Genomic DNA, 6,622 nt, shown 5'->3' on the forward strand with positions numbered 1-6,622 from the left:
ATCGTTCCAATCCGTCAATCTACGAGAATTTTGTAGTAAATGAATATTTGTCCAAAAGATTTTTTCCTATTATTTCCTGTCGATTTCTCCAGGGTCGGATTTTATCCTAAAAGGATAAGGTTCGTTCTCGGAACGGTTTGCTTTCTTCTATCCCATTTTCCTTCTCTCTTCGCTTTCGGGACGATAAGACCTTAGCAGTAACAGTTCCCTCTATCAAATCTCTTGAAGGAAAAATAAAATGAAATAATTATAATAATAATAATAATAATAATAATAATAATAATAATAATAAATAAATAAATAAATAGAAGGAAATTTAAGAAGGTACAAAGGAAAAGGAACAAAATTATATTGCATGGAGATAAAAGAAAAAAAAATATTTATTTATGAATCCAACACCCAATAATGTATAATGAATAAAATAGGAAAGGACACTATATGAGAACAAAGCTAAATGGAAAGACCTTAAAAACTTGAAATCCGATTCCACACTCCACAGTCACTTCTTGATGATTTCAAAGGGGTTACCTAAATGAACTTTCGTTAAAAAAAAAAAAAAAAAAACTAAGCAACTTTAAATCACAACCAAAAATATTGTCGGTTGAAAGTAGACATGGCCAAAAAGTGAGTGAGTGAGTTATTTTTTTAAAAAAAGTAAGATCCTAAAGCCTATAGGGAGTTGAAGAGTGAGTTACTTGTTTTAGAATCTGACTCATTGACTGAGCCGTCCACTGAAAGGAGTAGATCTCTTATAACTTGCTCACCCTTTACAAACATACTTCTGGTTAAAAGTCATTAGACATGTCATGAAATTTCCGCTTTTATCTTCAGAGGTAAACGCTTTTATCTTCAGAGTTAGAATCTCAAGTTTAAAATGTACCTACATTGTGTTTCTGGGTAAAAGCAGATACACGAAAAAAGGTGAAAAATGAAATCATATGTCAGTGTGAAAAAGTAAAACCAGGGCCCTATTCTACGAAAAAATCTGCAAAACAAACTCGTCATTTTCCACTTCACACACGGAAAAATACAAAGTTTGTAAATAACTTCCCCCTGTGGAGTAAAAAAAAAAAAAAAAAAAAAAAAAAAAAAAAAAAAAAAACTAACAGAAAGCAACTTTAAATCACGACCAAAAATATTGTCGGTTGAAAGTAGACATGGCCAAAAAGTGAGTGAGTGAGTTATTAAAAAAAAGTAAGATCCTATAGCCTATAGGGAGTTGAAGAGTGAGTTACTTGTTTTAGAATCCGACTCATTGACTGAGCCGTCCACTGAAAGGATAACTTGCTCACCCTTTACAAACATACTTCTGGTTGAAAGTCATTAGACATGTCATGAAATTTCCGCTTTTATCTTCAGAGGTAAACGCTTTTATCTTCAGAATTAGAATCTCAAGTTTAAAATGTACCTACATTGTGTTTCTGGGTAAAAGCAGATGCACGAAAAAAGGTGAAAAATGAAATAATGTGTCAGTGTGAAAAAGTAAAACCAGGGCCCTATTCTACGAAAAATTCTGCAAACCAAACTCGTCATTTTCCACTTCACACAAGGGAAAATACAAAGTTTGTAAATAAATTTATTGACTGCCCAAACCTAGAATTTTGACTGAAAAGTGAAATAGGTATGGTGAGTTCTAAAAATAATTTCTAAATAAAATTATTCTAAATAAAAATATAAATCTATCTCTATGCTTAATTATCTATCTTAAAAGTAAACTTACAAACTAATGAAAGAAAATTGAGGTTTTGGTGTACAATATAATGAACAAAATATTCAAATCAGCAAAGGAACCACCATCTTTTTCCTGGATAAAACTTTTATTTAAATACCTACTTCACCTTTTTTAAATTTTATTACAACAGACTGATTGATGGGTTTCTAATATTCGGATTCTCAAGCTCTTTTTTTTTCTTACAACCCCAATATTTTTTTTAAAAAAGTTTTTGGAACTGATCTAGATTTTTAATCCAGCAAAAAATCGACAGTGGTCCCAAGCCAAGATTAAAAAAAAAAAAAAAAAAAAAAAAAAAAAAAAAAAAAACCCAACAAATACCAAAAAAAGAATACCAATCAGGAAACCTAAAACCTTGCAGCTTATTTTCAAGGGTAATCGAGGATTGTTCCTGGATGTTGGAACAAGGGAAATGCCACGGAAGTATTGGAAATTTCTACAAGAAAAATGATAAAAATATAAAATTAAAGATGTAGAAGAAAAGTATGGAAGAAAATTTTAAACTTTTTGTGATTAGAACTTTTTTGTTTACAAAATGAGAATGACGTCATAGAACAGCTGATATAACAGCTGATTGGGAACAGCTGACTTCACAGATGTTACAAAGAGTGGATTTTAAACATTTTCTGATAAAATGAAGTGAAGCAACTTTAGAACGAACTCTTTTGGTAATCCGAAAATCCGCCATTATTGGTACCTAATGGCAAGTTGAATTTCCCCTCTTCTCAACCTAGATCCTAAATTGGCCAGCTCTTGATGTCCCATAAAGTCACCTATCCAGATGCCAACCACGCTCGACGTTACTTATTTTCATACGTTGAGAACGTGCTTTTAACGTCATAGTCGTTATAATTATTATTATTAGCCTGTAAGTAGTACCTATTTATTTATGGGGTATCCATTTGGTATTTAAACACCTTATCTTTTTACAACTTTACATCTACAAACATTGGCACTCGACAGACCCGATGGAGCAACGAAACTAAGCAACATCGTGTGTCGTGTGTGGTTAGACTTAGATAGGTTAGTATCGAAAACGCGCATGCCCGTCTTCCTGTCACACCTGAATGTCAGAAAGGAATTTTAATTGTTTTAAGATGAATGCTTGTCACAAAATGTAGTTCCTCGGCTTCCACTTGAACCTCCAACCTCCAGAATACTCACTCGACAGAGCTTTCAAACTGTCGCTCTTAATTTGTGATAAAGCACAAAGTATCACCTCTTGTACCTTTGGTTATATATACAGTGTGTCCCATCAAACTGTCGCTCTTAATTTGTGATAAAGCGCAAAGTATCACCTCTTGTACCTTTGGTTATATATACAGTGTGTCCCAAAAGCCCTTGTGCAACCCTCTCATGGCGGGGTTCACAAAGTGAGTTTAAACTCCGTTTAAGTTAAACTCTTGGATTAAGCGAGATTATCTGTTAGTTAAGGCCCGTTGGGAACGTGTCGTGAGTTTCAACCGATTTTTTTTTTTTTTTTTTTTCCCTCTTAATTGAAAATCTTGAACGGTCCCAAATTTGGTGACTGTCTGAGAAGCGCTGTCACATAGTATTACCATTATGTGTAATGGGTCCTACCTATCAAATCAGCATGGTTATGTTTACCTTACCTATATTTCCGTCGGTCATTTCATGATGTCCACATACTGTCCAAGTACCTACCTACTTACTTACTATTATCTGAGTATCTGACCCTAAAATTTGATTACCCGTGTACCATATAGGTGAATGGGTTGTTGGTTGAAGAGTCTGATAGGTTCTGTAAATCTGTATCTACCTAGGTTCCAAAATAAACATCCCAGATACTAAAACAAAAGATGGGAAGTTTTTAGCTGAATCCCCTTTATTTTTTCATTTTTTTTATTTTAGACGATCTTTTAACGTGTCTGTCAGACGATCTTTTAACGTGTCTGTCAGACGATCTTAACGTGTCTGTTAGACGATCATAACGTGTCTGTCAGACTTAGGTCTCTGAGACCGTGGACTGTCAGACGATCTTAACGTGTCTGTCAGACTTAGGTCTCTGAGACCATGGACTGTCAGACGATCTTAACGTGTCTGTCAGACGATCTTTTAACGTGTCTGTCAGACGATCTTAACGTATCTGTCAGACTTAGGTCTCTGAGACCGTGGACTGTCAGACGGTCTGAACGTGAGTGGCGGGCATTTACACAATTAAATGATAAGACCCCAAAAAAGTACTTAAATTAACAAGTATCAAGGTAGTTTACTCACAGTTATTCTGTACATTGGCTGCATAGGTATCCGTTACAATCAACACCAGGATGGACACAAAATATCGTAAGCACAGAAAGCACTCCATTCCGCCCGGTACGATAATTCCTGAGGCACAATAATCCTTAGGATGCGGTAATTTTCGGGAGAAAAATCCCTAGTATACAGTAATTTTCGGGACAAAAATCCCTGCTGCACAGTAAATTTCGGGACAAAAACCCCCGATGCAATAATCCTCGAAAATTTTTCGCTGCAATAATCCCCGAAAAATTTTCGCTATAATATCCCTAATAGCACGGCAGGTAATTTTTTAGTAGCGCGATAATTTTTTGATCTCCTATCTGACAATTTTCACGATAAATTTTCAAGATCAATTTCCGCTAAAACGATAAATTTTCGCCGGACAATCCCTGAAATTAGGCGTTCGCTTCGCACGTATATTAGAGGTAAAACTTCGCGGCCCGCGACTAATACGTAAACCTCTCTAGATCTTGTGCTAAGTCTTCACTTGGACTAGTATAATACTAGCTTGTGTCTGGGATCTGACTTGAGTCTTGCGGAGAACGATACACCACCCTCTCCCTGATATTAGGATCTGGGTCACCAGAAAACTGGGGAGGTCAAGGACGAACCAAGTCAGGGTGTGAAATCCTCGAGAAAATTTAAGGTTTTTTTCTGGTAAGTAGGTAGTTTTTTTTTTTTTTTCTTCTTTTTTTTTACTTGGGCAAATGAGTAGGTAAAAATCGTTCCAATCCGTCAATCTACGAGAATTTTGTAGTAAATGAATATTTGTCCAAAAGATTTTTTCCTATTATTTCCTGTCGATTTCTCCAGGGTCGGATTTTATCCTAAAAGGATAAGGTTCGTTCTCGGAACGGTTTGCTTTCTTCTATCCCATTTTCCTTCTCTCTTCGCTTTCGGGACGATAAGACCTTAGCAGTAACAGTTCCCTCTATCAAATCTCTTGAAGGAAAAATAAAATGAAATAATTATAATAATAATAATAATAATAATAATAATAATAATAATAATAAATAAATAAATAAATAGAAGGAAATTTAAGAAGGTACAAAGGAAAAGGAACAAAATTATATTGCATGGAGATAAAAGAAAAAAAAATATTTATTTATGAATCCAACACCCAATAATGTATAATGAATAAAATAGGAAAGGACACTATATGAGAACAAAGCTAAATGGAAAGACCTTAAAAACTTGAAATCCGATTCCACACTCCACAGTCACTTCTTGATGATTTCAAAGGGGTTACCTAAATGAACTTTCGTTAAAAAAAAAAAAAAAAAAACTAAGCAACTTTAAATCACAACCAAAAATATTGTCGGTTGAAAGTAGACATGGCCAAAAAGTGAGTGAGTGAGTTATTTTTTTAAAAAAAGTAAGATCCTAAAGCCTATAGGGAGTTGAAGAGTGAGTTACTTGTTTTAGAATCTGACTCATTGACTGAGCCGTCCACTGAAAGGAGTAGATCTCTTATAACTTGCTCACCCTTTACAAACATACTTCTGGTTAAAAGTCATTAGACATGTCATGAAATTTCCGCTTTTATCTTCAGAGGTAAACGCTTTTATCTTCAGAGTTAGAATCTCAAGTTTAAAATGTACCTACATTGTGTTTCTGGGTAAAAGCAGATACACGAAAAAAGGTGAAAAATGAAATCATATGTCAGTGTGAAAAAGTAAAACCAGGGCCCTATTCTACGAAAAAATCTGCAAAACAAACTCGTCATTTTCCACTTCACACACGGAAAAATACAAAGTTTGTAAATAACTTCCCCCTGTGGAGTAAAAATTGGGGAGTGTACAAGAAAAATGTGAACAGTGCTTGGTAAAGGAGGCACTTCCTTGAAAAATCGTAAGTATTTATGGAACCATAAAACCAAATACCTTTTTACCCAGTATGTGGGAACGATTGTTGGTAATAAATACTTACTGGATCTTTTCTTTCCATATCTAGATCACCGGGATATAACATTGAAAATAATAGTCTGACAACAATAGACCAAGTAAGTGTGACATCATTTTCAACACAAATATTGGCTTATAATTCTATGAAACTCTTAGATAAAAGGTATCAAATAAAAGGTACCTATCTTCTATCTAAGTATGTGCCGTAATATGTGCCATTTTCACCGGGGTTCTACAGGTTCATGTTTGTTTAATCTTATCTACACGTTTTATGAAACGCGTTTCACCAGTGTGCACAGAGGTAGGTAAAAGATACCTTTTATACGGCACATACTCAGACAAAAGGTATTTTTAATCTTAGATAAAAGGTATCTTCTATCTAAGTATTTGCCGTATGTGCCATTTTCACCGGGGTTCTACAGGTTCATGTTTGTTTAATCTTATCTACACGTTTTATGAAACGCGTTTCACCAGTGTGCACCGCGCCTTAGGATACGTCCACATTGGCAGATCAAGCCTCGTACTTCGCTTTGCCTCGACCATGGTCCCTTGTACCCAATTGGTCCACTTACCAATTCCGTTACATCTACCTAGACCTAATATTAAGGTAAACCTATCATAAAGAAGAAAACAAATTACATATGACAGAGGTCTAGGCTGATTGTTTCCAACTCAGTAATAATTAGCCAATCACACAATATTTATGTGTTGTCACATGTGTCACCAT

The sequence above is a fragment of the Diaphorina citri genome, unplaced genomic scaffold (assembly GCF_000475195.1).
Source record: "Diaphorina citri unplaced genomic scaffold, Diaci psyllid genome assembly version 1.1 scaffold2204, whole genome shotgun sequence".
Classification (NCBI taxonomy): domain Eukaryota; kingdom Metazoa; phylum Arthropoda; class Insecta; order Hemiptera; family Psyllidae; genus Diaphorina; species Diaphorina citri.